This window comes from Lissotriton vulgaris, chromosome 3_1 (genome assembly GCF_964263255.1).
Source record: "Lissotriton vulgaris chromosome 3_1, aLisVul1.2, whole genome shotgun sequence".
Lineage (NCBI taxonomy): Eukaryota > Metazoa > Chordata > Amphibia > Caudata > Salamandridae > Lissotriton > Lissotriton vulgaris.
In genome coordinates this window covers 1204041483-1204058348 of record NC_141689.1, presented here as the reverse complement: position 1 = coordinate 1204058348, position 16866 = coordinate 1204041483, and positions in this window count along the sequence as shown.

The window sequence follows — 16866 nt, the reverse complement described above, 5'->3', positions numbered from 1 at the left end:
ATAGTTTAGACGTAGGTTTGAGGTCAACTAGGTCTCCATCGAATATATTAAACTTAATAGTGAGTGCCAGCTAGCTCAGAGGTCACTAGAAACTTTCTCAATTTCACAAGAAGGGATTCGTTTCTGACATCCGCATAAACATGACAACTTTGTTTCCCAAGAATAAGAAACGTGACTCTAGAGTCGCGGAAACAATAGATAAGTATTTTACCTAGTCAATCGTGCATGCTTCGTTTCAACAGAGGTGAAGAGAAATAGAGAGACAGGCATTTTCAATATAAGATTTATTGAACAGTCTTCTTTCTCATGCTAAGGAAATGAACTGCTACAATCGTAATGCAGGCTGTAAAGTGTAATGCGTACAGCGAGAATAGTATTATGAAATAATACTGTAAAAGCATTGTATGGTTTCTAAGCCATAAAAATACATACATAAATAACAATGACTAAGATATTCAACTGGTGCTTCTGAAATACGCCTACCCCAATGTACCTAACCTAAGTCTAGTACGCGGGAGGGAGTAAGTATTGTGCAGCATAAGTTTGCTTTTCTTTGCCAAGAATCTATCCAAGATCCTTCTCCTAGGTTCTAATTAGCTCCATAACTTTAGTTCAGAATGAAGGAGGTTTGGTATCTCTGTCTCTGGACTCGATTTCCCAACACCCTGCAAGGGGAGCTTGGAAACACCAGAGCTGGATTCTCGGCAAGAGAAAGGCATCCTCTTGATCAGTGCGTCAGCTGGAGGGTCGGCTACCTTTGGCACTTGCTGTATCGAGCTGCATCGGGCAATTAGATAGTCGAACTGCTCCTAACCACTGTGTCTTGCTAGGGCAAGTGAAGGCATATTTATACCTCGAAGGTGCCTAGTTTGACATAAAATCAGGCATAATAACGTTAGTAAAGAACCCCAAAGGAATAGGAGTTCTTTGTAAAGTACATGAGTTCTTGGACAAATCAATATTCAAGCAAGGAAATGTCCCTTACTGCTTAAGCAGATTTTCCAAGAAATCTTTGTGATGTTTTGGTACGGGTGGAGTAGCCATGCCTGTATTTGGACTGCATGGGCTATGTCTAAATAAGGGTATGATTTCTATGCCTATATTAGGGCAATGTGAATTGTACCTATATAAGGGCATGAATTGGGAAATCTCACTCGGATCCTAAAACGCCATACAACAATTAATGACCCCTCCCTTATTCTAAGAGAGATAATAATGTACAAATTAAATACTCTGAGCCTGAACACATTGTCAACCCTTAATGCCAGCAGGATTAATGGCAGGCCAAAATACGGGGGATGTACGCTGGAATATTGGTATGCGAAAAGTCCAGGGGACATCCGTACTAGACAACGTATAGCCATGGCTATTACTCTGCACAATGGTGTGCATGATGCCTGATATCCGTTATGTCACAGAGAATTATGATATGCTTGAATACCAGAGGACACCCGCTCGGGTAATACTTGAATGTGGGTAACACATTGTTGAATGTAATGCAGGTACTCATTATTCCTTAAGAACACATTTAAAATGTTTTTCCCAGTTGAGTTTGACAAACATGAAATTGATTGGTCCACTCAAGTTTGACAAACATAGAATTGTACAAATACATGAAAAAGATTGGCCCATTCGAGTTCAGTAAATGTGCATTTGCTAAAAGACATTGCCTCAATAAAGCTTGACAAGAGCCAGATCAGGTAAGTAAGAGTTAACCCTGCCGCGAATGAGGCTAGCGTGCTGATGGCACCATGCTTGACGTGATGACGCACACACGGAACCAGCCTCAGGGACCAGAGAATATAACATGGCTGGTGCTAGAGACAAACCATCCTTGGGATCCCGGGCAGGGACTAAAGTAGGTGCCAGATGCGGGCGCTGACCTTGAAGAAGTTAGTAGGGCACTTGTCTAATAGCACGCCAGCCTACTGACAGACATGGACTTTTCCCATTATTCTTAACTTGTTCATTCTTAAGGTTTGACTATAGGCAACGCCCCCACCAGAATCCATGGGGTATCGCACACTTGCAATTTACGTAAGATATGAAGACAGTTCCTTTTCTCTGCTGTGTTTGGCCTGAATCTCACTGCAACAAAAGATTGAGTTTTTTAATTTGGTTTTTACCCACAATCTCAAGTTAATGATCATTTTGTCTCCTTAAATTCGGTAATCTGGAGAGCCTGCATCATTCGACCTCTCTGCCTTGACAGGGGAATTTCGGCAAGTCACACATATTTTGCCTTAGAATAGACAACGCATCTAGTATCACAAGTGTGGTTGCAAGCATGCGCATGTTGGATAACCAGTGATGGCCACCAGTAAACATGGTTGTCCGCAATGCACATCAGGCGACACAGTTGGAATAAATAAGTGCAGATCAATTCATGTGGATCTTGTTTTATCACACCTGATGAACCTAATAATTATATTACTGCTGTTGGATGCATAATTTTCCTGAATGTAGGATTTTTAACCTCATGTGTTATTTAGTCTTCCTGAACAAATCATTGATAGCAGAACCGTAAGTTTGCGGTTCACATTTCACTGAATGTGTGCACCATAGCGAGTGTACACATCGTTCCAGTGGTCCAGGAGAAAGCCTTGCTAATTAGCATTGAATGGCTGAAACATGTAGTCCTAATCACGAGCTTTCCATGGATGTTTATGACCAATTAAGTCACAGAGAACATTCCTCTACTTTGTTTTAAGTCTTGTCCTATGGCCCCATTAATACATTTCAAGGTGTCATAGAGGCAATTTTAACCACTTTCACTTGTCGCTCACTTTACACTGTCAAAAAAAGCCTGCTCCGCTGTAACTCAGGCATCGAAGCACACCTGGAAGGCATTCGCCCCCTTGAGTGGGAACACCATGATGAAGCATGCCACCAACAAGGTTGGTGGGTAAGGGTTCTTTTTTAAAAAAGCAATTACTTCCTTTTTTCACATCATTAAGCAGCAATCCTTTCCTGAAATTACTCCTTCTTTGTTAACTGTGCGAGTGAACATGAGACAGAATTTTCCAGGCCAGCATGGGGAACATGAAGTTAATCATTATGCAATCTCCATGCATTTTCTGTTGAGAGGTCTAGCCCAAACAACTCTCCTAGCAAATAAGATGTTATCATAGTTAGCAACATTAAAATCGGAATCCCTTACAAGCCAGTGACCCACTTTATTCTTAATGTGGGATGCTGATTCATCTTTGTAAGAGGAAAGGGAAGGCACGTTGGCAAAGGTCACCACATAGGGAGAGGTGTCTGTAGGCGATGAAAACAGGACAAGGAGGAAGGCAGATTATTGACACTAAAACCCCCATTGGCCCCTAACCTACTGAGGTTGATCTCTTATGTGATCCTTCTGACAATGCAAGTTTGTATTTGTAGTTATCAGGAGCTCCACCCAGTCACCAACTACAATGGTTGGGGGAGTGACTGATGACTGAGGTGAAGAATGGTGAGTGGTAGACAGACCAAGGGAGAACCAATGCTCAGCTCAGCCAACACATTGTCAGTCAGAGCATCAGATGAAGCAGGAAACAATAAAAGGGCCATTGTCCCCAGCCCATACCCTATTGAGATTCTGTGTTGCACGTTTAGGGATGACACCTACATTTTTGATTGTCCCATCAATGTAGTCTAAGAGCTCCCCTAAAGGGCTTGAGGAAGATTCAACTCAACATTTAATTTTTGCAAATATAGCTCCCCATCACATGTTCCCCTCCTCCATCCCCCCTCCCATCATAGGCAGATCCACACTAATGTCCTCAAATCGGTTAAAGGGTTTGTATTGAGCAAAACAGAGAAATTCTGAGCCCGTCCCCCTCTTCTCTTGTGCTTCGCCTGAGGACCAGAATCGTTCCTCGGAGGGGAATCCAGATCCACAGTCACACTGTTGGGCTCAGAGGGCAGGTTCAGCCCGTCTTCCTCCTCCCTAAAAAGGCTTGCTCCAGCCTCCCCTGTTGTGGCAGGGCGCTGGACATTATTTTCTAAGGACAAGCATCTCTCCACCAGGTCTATTTCTTTGGAGATTGCAGCAACTGCTCTAGCCAGGAACGTGTCCAGAGTGGAGCCCCTACACTCTGTAGTAGATTGAGAGCAGACAATATTCTGCTTCCCCATGCTTACTAGCTTGTTTCTTTTGAATGGCTTCCTCTTAATGGTTGTGAAATAGATGAAGATGACCCTGGTGTCTGCTGGAATATTATTGTTGGCTGTTGTAGAACAAATGCAAAATTGACATATTCTTTAAATTACAAAAAATAAAAATGATCTGCAAAATGGAATGGGTCTTCCAAATAACAAAATAATACTGAGCGACACATATGCAAAACAGATCCTGTAATACTCTGTGCAAGCTGTAATACATTTACAGGATCATTACAACTCGAGAAAAAAGTACCCTGTCTCTGCCTTTGCAATCACTCTGAGGCTCTTTCAATTCTCCAGTTTATCTCTTACCAATTCTTTTCCTTTTAGTAAAATCTGAAAAAGATGGAAATGATTGACACCATTGTATAATGTGAAGTCTAAAGTGAAGAAAATGAGAGAGTAATACAAAGAGCTAAAGAAGAGCTATGAAAGGGAAGGAATACTTAAAAGAGCAAATACAATTAGGGTAGTAGAAAAAGATGGAAAGAGATAATTGAAACTGAATGTCAGATCTGAGGAACACTTTTGGTGCTAGTGCACACTATGGACCTCACTAATGTGTCAGTGAGTGCGACAGCATCAATGTCCTTGTCAGAGATTGACTGCGGTACGTAGTCAAAGACAGACAAAAACAGGAAGATAGGGGAGGGAGACAGGCACGTAAATAAAGAGTCATTATACTTTCACTTCCTCACATATTTTATAAGATTTGTATTCTCTTTTTCAACTATGGCATCTATGAAATCTTCAATAGCCTCTATCCATGCAGTCCATATAAAGCCAATATTATGTTTTTGGGCAGTATTAAATTCAGATGGGGGTTTCAAGAATGCAGCAGCCGTATATATACATTGGTGTTACAGCAAACAAATGATGGACGGAATGCTGACAATGCAAACAGTCAAAATATCCCTAAGTGGGATGGGTATGCCCAGACGTGTGTCCCTTGCTCACTGTGCCACTGGATTCAAGATAGTCTGGCTGAAGAATGGTGACATACCCTGAAACCGGTCCCAGGATGCTTGTTTCTGGTCCAGGGAGGATATGGCTTGACAGTTCGGTCTGGACTGTTCCCATGAGGCACAGGGATAGGACTGATTTGCATATGGCTGGGTCTAAACTGGGGTGGCATGGTGAGCAAAAGAACAATGGATTTAACCCTGATCTTTTAAGACTGGGGGAGAATGTTTGCATTGTCAGCATTCTGTCCATCATTTGTTTGGTGTTACACTTTTCGCCCTAAGTGGGATGGATAGGCCCAGATGTGGGTCCCTTGCTCACTGTGCCACTTTATTCTAGCTAGCCTGGTTGAAGAAGGGTGACCTACCCTGAAATCGGTCCCAGGATGCTTGTGTTTGGTCCAGGGAGGCTGGCTTGGCAGTTCGGTCTGGACTGTTCCCATGAGGCACAGGGTTAAGAATGATTTGCATGTGGCTGTGTCTAATCTGGGGTGGCATGGTGAGCAAAAGAACAATGGATTTAACACAGATCTTTTGACTGGGGGACAATGTTTGCATTGTCAGCATTCCGTCCATAATTTGTTTTCTGTAACACTGTTCGCCCTAAGTTGGATGGGTTGCCCAGATGTGGGTCCCTTGCTCACTGTGCCACTGGATTCAAGCTAGCTTGGCTGAAGATGGGTGACATACCCTGAAACCGGTCCAAGAATGCTTCTTTCAGGTCCAGCAAGGACCTGGCTTGGCAGTTTGGTCTGGACTGTTCCCATGAGGCACAGGGTCAAAACTGATTTGCATATGGCTGGGACTAAACTGGGGTGGCATGTTGAGCAAAAGAATGATGGATATAACCCAGATCTTTTGACTGGAGGAGAATGTTTGCATTGCCAGCATTCCATCCATCATTTGTTTGCTGTAACACTTTTCACCCTAAATGGGATGGTATGCCCAGACATGCGTCCCTTGCTCACTGTGCCACTGGATTCAAGCTAGACTGGCTGAAGAAGGGTGACATACCCTGAAAATGGTCCCAGGATGCTTGTTTCTGGTCCAGGGAGGACCTGGCTTGGCAGTTCGGTCTGGACTGTTCCAATGAGGCACAGGATCAAGACTGATTTGCATATGGCTGGGTCTAAACTAAGGTGGCATGGTGAGCAAAAGAACAATGGATTTAACCCAGATCTTTTCACCGAGGGAGAATGTTTGCATTGTCAGCATTCTGTCCAGCATTTGTTTGCTGTAACACTTTTCGCCCTAATTGGGATGGGTATACCCAGACGTAGGCCCCTTGCTCACTGTGCCACTGAATTCAAGCTAGGCATGCTAAAGAAGGGTGACATACCCTGAAACTGGTCCCAGGATGCTTGTTTCTGGTCCAGGGAGGTCCTGGCCTTGTAGTTCGGTCTGGACTGTTCCCATAGGGCACAGGGTCAAGGTTGATTTGCATATGGCCAGGTCAAAACTGGGGTGGCGTAGTGGGCAAAAGAACGATAGGTTTAACCCAGATCTTTTTACTGGGGGAGAATGTTTGCATTGTCAGCATTCATCCATCATTTGTTAGCCATATATACATTGGTGGGCAGCAGTGGCCTCTCAGACGCTTCTTGTGGAACTTGATCATGCAAAGCTTCTCTAGCTCCTTGTGATGTGCTTGCTTTGGGGTCAGCCAAAATGACTTTTGGAGCTTGGATCTCAACCTGACTCTCTATTGGAGCTCCTTACTTGATGGCGGTCTAGGTAGTTATTCTGGACCCCTGTGCAGCAGCTTTGGAGGTGGATTGCTTTGTCTGGGGACCGGTCTACAAGCACAACCCCTGACCCGCCATCTCGGGTCGCTCTGCAGCACATCATGGAACAATAATTTGTTAATGGTTTTGGTAAGCATATAAACCTTGTATAATACTAGTCCATGAAAGCAGATAATGGACTGGTGCTGGTGGCCGCTCCTTTCGGGTGCTGGCTTCTAGACTCTGGAACTCCCTTCCCATCTCCATTCACCATCTACAGCTTTATTTGCACTTGCGTTAAGCTAATAAAACATTTTTGTTCCCTTCGTTATAAGTTGTTCTGTTGTCTTCAGCAGTACTAATCTGGTTTCAGCGCCGGGATGCCCATTTGCTGGGGCAGCTGTGCGCTTTACAAATTAGCCTAACATAACACAACATAACGTTGTGATATTTCTTCAACTTTGTGCTTAAATATTTCTTCACAAACACCTGGTTAATCTCTGTTTCGTAGCTCTTGCATTTCAGTGTAATCTGTACTGAGCTATTGCTGTGCACTGCTTTTGTATCCTGGTTGCAGTTGCCTTTAGCATTCTTACTCCATTTAGAATATGGCATTAATTTGCCTAATGATACAGTACCTTTTATCCAAGACCATTCCATTCAGTTCCTGGCCCCTGACATGTGGACTTTCAAAGTCGTTTTCTTTATGTTTAAGTATTTTACACAGGCTGGATTTGCGCTGAGAGTCCACCAGTGCTAGCGATGATTCTGCACTTCAACAGCGGTAAACGTGGCACGCACAAGCAGTTTGCTGGACCACAACAAACTCTCTGGAATTACGCTTTTAGTGTACAGGCTCCATATCTCCTATCTTGTTACCAGTTGTAGGGTTCTACCACCCCCAGGTATTTGTGAATAACCACACCACACATGGAGAGTAGTTGTACACATTTTTATTCTGCTGTGTGTAAGTCAGAACTCAACATTCAAAGCCTGCCTTCAACTCATCTCTCCAATGCGTACGTCACAGGCATACTGTGTACAGTGAGAACCAAAAAGAGTTACATTGTTCTATTAGTTACAATACACTACAAATGTGAGCCATGTATTGGTAATGAAGAATGTATCCAGGCTGTGTTGTGTGAAGATGTCTACAATGATAGCTCTGTGGAGGACTCCAGAGTGTATACTGACGACGATGTGATGAAGGGCTTGTTTCATTGCTGATGTATTTGTTATGTTGAGACGGATTTGGGGCAGGATGTTATTGTGTGCTCTGTGGGCTTGGTAGGCACAGCATGGTGTATAATGACACAGGCCTTGCAGGCCTTAACAGGTTCAAAGAAAAGAGGAACATGCAAGAGACAGCCATTTTTTGTGGACACCATGGGCCTCATGCAGAAGTAGAAGAGAAGTTCTTGTTAGAAATTGTGGGTGGCACATGGCTAGGAGGGGGTTAAACAGTTCTAGTCACATGAAATGCTAGGAGGGTCAAGGTTGGCTGTTGAGGCGTGTATCACTAGGTCATGGTGATTTTTTAAAATATTTGCAGTACATTAAAATATGTTAATGGAGACAACAACCCACATTTTTCTTGCCTGCCAAAATACACTCATGCTGTATAATTATAAACCACAGACTGTTTTGTGGTTAAGCAACAGTGACATTCCCAAAACGAATGTTAAACGGCTGGGCGGTGAGTTTCGATATTTGCTGTTAAAACACTTTTACTCTGAAATTGCATCTCTTTCACAATTTGAACAATGCTCAATGCATTCCTGAAAATAACTTATATCAATACCTATTGTCTTGAATAATGTCCTCCACTCTGTAAGATCTGAGTATCACGTTACAATTACCAGTAAATTATGTTTCCTTTGCCAAGAAAAGATTCATAACTCACATCCTATTAAATTAATAAATCAAATCAGGTAAGTACGATTTTGTTTTCATTTCATGTTTACTTTAGATGGTGAAATGATTACATGTCATTCCAAGTACGGTTGGTTACAGAGGATGTAATATCACTATGTTTAGTGCTATCTAGCATCTATTGTCCGCTGGTTCTGGTAAACCCAGTAGTAACTAACCAGCACCCTCGCAGGATATTGTTTTTTGCTGTTGGGGTAGAAGGGCTTTGCTCTGCAGATGGTAACCATGATTACTTTTGTGTTCTTCACAGCCGAGTGGATGTCAAGGAAAGAATGTACAGCAATGGCACATAATATCTGAGGAACCTCGACATTTCTAGGCCCCTTCTAAGATTGAGATGAAACTAAAATCTGTTGTAGTTTTTATATAGGACGTAAAACCAATGATGGTTTAGCTATTTAATATAAGAATTTATGACAACCCCTAAACAATTGGTCATCCTCGGTTAAAATTCTCAATAGGAAGCTCAGTTCCTTTGAGAAAACTTGAACAATTTGAAGTTGGTAATAAATCTCAGTTTTTCACAATCAATAACCCAGACAGTTAATCAAAAGCCAGACTGAGTGTATCATTGCTTGTCTGAACTTCCCATTTGTTCCTATACTAGCAGCCCGTCCCGACTTTGTCCAGGAGCAACAGGCTTCCCCGCCACCCTCCCCGACATTGTCCAGCAGCCCGTGCCCCCGCCCGGCCCGGCCCCCGCCTGCTCCGACCCCCGCCTGCCCCAACATGGGTCCCCTTACCTCAGCCGCCGCTCCTCCCACCTGCCCGCTGCTCGCACCGCCGCTGGCTTGTCCGCTGCTCCTAACGTCACCGCTCCTCCCCCGCCATGTCCACTGCTCCCTTACCTCAGCCGCCGCTCTCCCAGCCTGTCAGCTGTTAGCACCGCCGCTGGCCTGACCTTTGCTCCTCACGTCACTGCTCCTCACCCGCGCCATGTCTGCCGCTCCTCCCCGCGCCCCTGACGTGAGCACGCACGTCTCGGCCAGCGCTACTTGAGAGGGACTACTTTTTTTTTTACTGTAAATTTTTTAAATAACGTTTTTTTTAAAATTTATATAGCCTATAACCATCTACACACCCTGACGATTCCAACAGTGTATCGGGTGTGTGGATTGGCGCTGTGGTTCCCGAGTTTACCCACCTCAAAGGCTGAAAGTTCTTCCTTTATTATAGTAGTATAGATCTGTCAATCAGCAGATATGAGACAACTGTGCTGTTCACAAACATAACAAGCTTTAATAAATGGATTAAGTTTCTCCTATGGGATTAATAATAAGCAGTGGTGTAGGAAGGGGGGCAGGGGTGGTCTGCCCAAGACGACATGAGTTTTAAGGGTGGAGGACTCTCCCCGTTCTTACCTGGGGCTATCACGGGGTGCGCAGGATTCGCCTGCACCCTGCCTCCTGCACTTATTGGCAGCAGGGTGGCAAAAGGAGTTACCACCTTGGGCGGCATAAGGTCTAGCTATGCCACTGATAATAAGTTAGGAGGTGTAGGTGCAGTGTATGAGTGCAGGTAGAATGGTGTGAGTGTTCTATATGCAGAGTGAGTGGTGCATAAATGAAGATTGCTAAGTTTCTGAGTGCGGGGTTAAAGTGCCTCAATGCATGGCGATAATGTGTGTTCAGTGTAGAATAAGAATTGTATTATCGTACAGGGTGAGAGACATTAACCTGTACAAGGTGACAGGTGTGCGAGTATAGGGTGAGCGGTATGTTAATACTATAAGGGCAGGATAAGTGGTCTGAGTTTCGGGTGAGAGGTGTGTGTGGAGGATAAGAGGAATGTGTATTCTGAATGAGAGGTATGTCAATGGTGTGAGTGCAGAGTCAGTACTCTGTGATTGGTGGGTAATCAGTATCTGACTGCTAGCGCAATGTCAGGGTGACTGTGCAGAATAAATGATGGGTGAGTGGTGTTTGAGAGTAAATGAAGTGCTTAGAAGTTCTTGTATGAAAGAGCTTATATAATTGTAGACAGGAGTAACTAGTGATTAGGAGCCAGATGTATCAAGAATTGCTTTTGCGATTCTTAAATAGCGAATTTTATCAATTTGCTAATTTAGAATCGCAAAGTGCACTGTATGTAGGGTTTGCAAATTTTTTTGCGAATCCTTAACATTCCCTATTAGAGAATCGCATATTGCGATTAGCTATTAGGGAATGCATTCCTATTCATTCCTATGGGCCTATAGGCCCATAGGAATGAATAGGAATGCATTCGCAATTTACGATTACCAAATTGGTAATCGCAAATTGCACATGCAATTGTAAGGGTGCTATGGGGCCTAAAGGCCCCTCTGATGCACCCCCAGAAAAAGGTAAGTGTGAACATATGGCACACACACACATGCCCTAAGGGCATGTTTGCGCACCACATGGCACTTTGAAAAATGCACTTTTGTGCATTTTTAAAAGGAATCGCAAATTACCATCAACTTGGAGTTGGTGGTAATTTGTGATTCATAAATGCAAATTCACATTTAGCGATTGCTACATAAATTGCATTTAGGGAATCGAAAATTGCGATTCCCTGACTGCATTCGCAATTTAGGTAATAACAAAAAATTGCGATTACCCAAATTGCGAATGCCAAAGCTTTCATACATTGCAAAAGGCATTTTTGTGTTTGCAAACGGGCCAATTCTGCGAATCCGCCCGTTTGCGAATTCAAAAAGCCTTGAAACATGTTTGTGGGCAGTAGGTGGAAGAGCTTAAAATGCGCAGTAGGCATTAAATACTGCACACACGGCTTCAATACCCAACAAATGTTAGCAGTTAGCATTAAAATGCCCTCTGATTAATCATTAGAAATTCTTAAACATAGATGGGGAATATAAAATCAGCATTTGTTAGCAAAACATGATATTGGGCCCTCAGGCGTGTGATATGAAGGATCAGAGTGAAACACCATGGTGATCCCCTTAAGTGAATGTGGCACAGTGGTGGAGAAACTTTGCCATCCACCATCCGGGGAGTTCAAAGCATATATTACACATTTGATGCTCTTGCAAGTCCCCAGTACATGAAGGCAGTGCAGCCAATTCGCTCAGCTTTGGGGTAGTGAGAACCGAGGTCTCTTGCTGATGGTTAACTCCAGCCTTGGCCCATCAGGGGAGTCTTGTGCGACAGAGTGTGGAACAGGGGTCTCCAACCTTTTGTGTAGTCCGAGCTACTTCTGGCCAGTTAAAATCGTTGTGAGCTACTGAACACGAATCAACTCGTGCATTTTCCAGAGAGACCCCCCACGCCCAGTTTCATTGACTTTAAGCCTAATTTCATCAGAGCCCATTCCGTGGTTTGAACAAAATACCCAAGACAGGCCTGATTTATGTTACACTGATTTAAGTAGTGTGTTTGACCTTGTAAATCATGTAGAATTGAGTGATGCATTTAAGTGTAGAACTCTGACATTTATTTCCTCTACTCACATACCCAGAAAATGACATAGGTGGGTGAAAGGATGCATGGGGTGAAAGGATGTGTGGGTGAAAGGATGGGGAAAAGGGGGGATTAGTGAAAGGTTGAGTGATGGATGGATGAATGAATGGATGGAATGTAAAAAACTGAATGATGGATGAAAGAATGAATAGATGGCAGAATGTAAAGGTGAAATTGTGGATATCAGCGGGTGGCTGGAAGAGTGAAAGGATGAATGGATAGATGCTTGGACGAAATACACAAGGGAGCGCTTCCTGAGAGGGTCGGGCGGACGTGCTTCCCTTGCTTGGGCCATCAGAAATATGGGTCAATGTGGGGGGTGCTTTAATTTTCTACCTGCTACCTTGATAGCTACAACCCTGCATCAAGTTAAAGCCAGAATAAAATGAGTATATCCACATGAGCCAATTGATGCAACTATATAATATCAATTAAAAACCTTACCCTCATTGGAAACTGTTTCTTTACCTAAAGATGTGCACTTTCCATGACCCTACATATGAATCCTGAGGAAGCACCTTTATTGTCCAAGCACTGAATATACTCTGATACACTGTGGAATCACAAGGTCAGCAAATTGGGAACGAGGCGATTTATAGAAACAACTGAATACATTACTAATGTATATGTTATTTTTGAAGAGTGCACAGGCAATATCTGCTACTGTTCACCAGTTTTTTTCTAAATGTAAGGCCATGGTGCGTGGCCAGGAAGGCAGCCAGATAGGACGTACTTTTGTGTCTCTGGCTCTGCCGCTCAACAGCTTTGAACTAGCACTTTTCCTCACTGTTTCACTGGGGGAATTACTCCGGATGCGATACCGGAACTCCGGCGCAGTCGATTTAGGCCAGACACGGCACTGTGGAGGAGCCTGTCGTCCAAAGCAGCTCTAACAAAGTGAACAAGGCCTGGGCAATGACTGCGCTGAGGGAGGGCGGAGCGCAGACCCACAAATCCAGATCAGCGCTGCAGTGAGAAAGGCCGAGCCTTAAAGTCCTCTTCCCTGCAAAACAAAGTGTGAGTGTCTGCCTCCCATTTTGCCCAAGGCAGACATGCCAACCCTCCCGATTCAGGCGTGAGACTACCGATTTGAAGGCTAGTCTCCCGCCTCCCGATTCCTACAAGCAAAAACCCGATTCCAAAGGGGTTTTAGCTGACAGGGCTTGGTATTGTGTAAAGTGCTAATTCTTCCAGCAAAGAGTGGCGATGCAGGGGCTCTTGAAGGGGTGAAAAACCAACAAAGCGTCATTTACAAGGGAATCGTCTTTTAAAGACTTGCGAAGTACTGGGGGGGGGGTGAGCTGTTTCAGCCTGGGCTGCCACAGGGGGGTGGGGGGTGCATGCACTGCCAACAACCTGCCAGGCTAGTGCCCAACACTTGCAACACCCTCTCTACCTGCCATTATGCTCCATGCTTCTGTAAGGTAAGAAAAAAAAGTGCATTTACGTTTCAAACGTCCGATCCTACAGCAGCACACTTCCAAAGCCCATACATGCCAGTAACCCGATTCAAAGTCCCATTCTCCCGATTTTTTTTTTTAACCCCCCTCTTTGCTCTCCTGAAATGTTGGCATGTATGTCAAGGTGCAGCAGAACAGACCTGGCGAGTCACAGAGGCACAGAAGGGGAGTCGGGGAGCCGCCTAGCCAGGGCCATCATCTGTGAAGAAGTTGCTTGAGGAAGACGGAGGGAGGGGCGGATGCCATTTTCGGCCCGAGCACAGCCCATTGGAACACAGAGAGAGTGATCGAGGCTTGGACCTTGCGAATGTTGCCCCCATGCAGCTCTGTCCCAGAGGTACAGATGGTGAGCCGGGGCTGCAGTAGGCAAAGAGGCCATGTGAGGAAGACTGGGGGAGGGGCAGGTACTGTAATGTGATGCTTTATTAATATGCACCTGCTTCCTTTGAGAACTTAGATTCTCTGCTCATGTTGGTTCTTAGAATAGGAATGTTATGTGTATTCTAGGTCAGTTACCAGCCTTGGCTGTTTGTGGATGAGGCGATTAAATTGCTCCTGAAGATCACTTCTTGTTTCCTACTTATTTCATCTACAAGATACCACATTTATATTGGCGACGATCATCTTACCTCTCTGCCTCAACGCACAGCCGTCCCTGACTCATTACCTCTCCAGCACCTGTACAACTTCAAAGGAAGCGTTGTCTTCCAAGCGGCAGTTCAGCAACGTCATCGACACGTTTGGAGAAGGAACTGTACGTGAGGTGTGCAGCGGGAGGATAATTAAAAATAAGGGACTTAAAAAACTGAAGAAATAATAAATAACGCGCGGCGTAAAACAACAGTTTAAACACTGCTCGCGCTGCTCGCGCATTCGAACGCGGAAGGATTTGAAAGGCGCAGAGTAATGACTGTGCGTTTCAGTGACGTGCAGACTGTGTTGAATGTTGTGCAAGTGACAAGATTCTAAAAACCAGACAAATGCCCATGGTATGCAGGGATCTACCCAATCATCCCTGGGATGAATTAGCCATTGACATTTTGAGTCCCCTCACGGGTGTATCGGATACTCCTTACCTGATTGTTTTAATTGATTTATACTCACGTTGGATTGAAATGTGTGTGCTGTCAGTGACATAACGTCTGATTCTGTTATCAAGTTCTTATCTGATATATTTATGAGAGAGAGTTTTCCCAATAGTATTTTATCAGATAATGGACCTCAGTTCTGTTCAACTGTATTTGATACTTATCTTAACAAATGTGGTATAGTACACAAACGTTCTTCATTATATCATCCTGAAACCAATGGTGCTGTTGAGAGGGTCAACAGAACGTTAAAAGAATGCATTCAGCTTGCAAGAGCAAATGGGCTGAATTGGAAGGAAGCACTAAAAGAAAGAATTGATGCGTATCGTTGTTCCCCTCACTCTACCACTGGAAAATCTCCCTTTGAACTATTCAAAGGTAGGGTTCCCAACACGATGTGGTGTCCTGGTTGGATGGATTTGAAAAAGGGGTTTGTTGACAATCATGCTGGTGCTTGGAGGGAGAGAGAATTAGAAAAGCAAGCTTGTAGAAAAACGTACTTTGATAAGATAAAATGTGTTAAATTTCATGAGGTTAAAGTAGGTGATCTTGTTAAAATAAAGGCACCTGCTGGAAGAAGATCTTGGTCAAAATACACCAATGTTAGACCTGTTATTAAAGTTTTTGGCTAGGTTTTTTATCAAAAAACAGGATGGGAGGATTTGGAACAAAAGTCGGGTTGTTGTGGTTAAGTCAAGGAATGTTGCTCATGCTGACTGTGATCCAGTCTCTGAACTCTCTGGTACTGTTAATCCTCCTCTGGCTTGTTCTAACAATCCACCTACGTATCGTATGAGAAGCCAGAGATTACGCAGAGCACCAACTTATATGAAGGATTATGTGTAAACATTTTTTTATCCTTATTTCTGTTGTTCATTTCTTTTCTACTTTTTCCTCCATTCTGTTTTCTGTGTTTGAAGCTGTTGTAAAGAAGGGAGATGTGTAATGTGATGCTTTATTAATATGCACCTGCATCCTTTGAGAACTTAGATTCTCTGCTCATGTTGGTTCTTAGAATAGGAATGGAATGTTATGTGTATTCTAGGTCAGTTACCAGCCTTGGCTGTTTGTGGATGAGGCTATTAAATTGCTCCTGAAGATCACTTCTTGTTTCCTACTTATTTCATCTACAAGATACCACAGGTACCATTTTTCATCCCCGAGCGCAGCCCACTGAAATAAAGACAGCGATCGAGGCTCAGACGCTGCAAAAACGCCTCCCATGCAATTTCCTCCTGGATCTCCCCACCAAAGACGCTTGGGGACCGGGGGCAGGGTAAAGACATATGAGGCAATGAAGTGAGGCGGAGGCATGCATGTGAAAACTCAGCCATGAATAGCAATAAAGGCTGCCTATCCCTAGAGCTCTTCTCCCTATACAACACTACGAGGGTGCGTTATTCCTGCCTAGCCTCCAGTAGCTTGGAATCGGACCCTGGAGATCCCTGCCGGGAGGTGAGCAAGGGGGCTCCCGGGCAGGCCTGTTTGGCTGAGGTGAGCGCACATGGTGAGGCCATGAGTAAGAGGGCCCAGAGAGGAACTGATGCCATCACCGTGTCTAGTGCAACATATCAGTGAGAAAGATGCTACCCGGGACCGAGGATCGACAATTGTGGCACCTACTAGGCTGAGGCAAGGGATCCCCTATCAGATACTGGCCGTAGCCTAGAAGGGGAGCGGTAGGAACATGTAAAGCGGCGGATGGCCCTGTTGAGGGTGCCCTCCCAGGTGAGAGTGAGTGCATGAGGCCTGTGAGGTGTTGGCGTCAGAACCCCTGCATTAAAGGCTTCCTCTCAAAGACAGCCCAGCAGCTCCTGGTTTCACCTCCCTGGGCTTGAGTTCAGACATGCTAAGAGCAGCAACAGATGCCGTGCACGGAGGTGAATGTGGCCTGCCCGGGTCTTTATCATGCTACTTTCAGACCATGACATATTAAAGGGGCATCTATCACGACTAGGCCCCAGAGTGGAATATCAGGCCTCTGCGAGTCGACACCTCCAGCCACAGCCTGATCAAAGTCTGTAGGGCCTGGTGTCTACCGCCATTGAGGACTAGCAGAGGGGACCTCTGGCAGGAAACTAGGGTCCGGGTGGGGGGATCGGAGCACC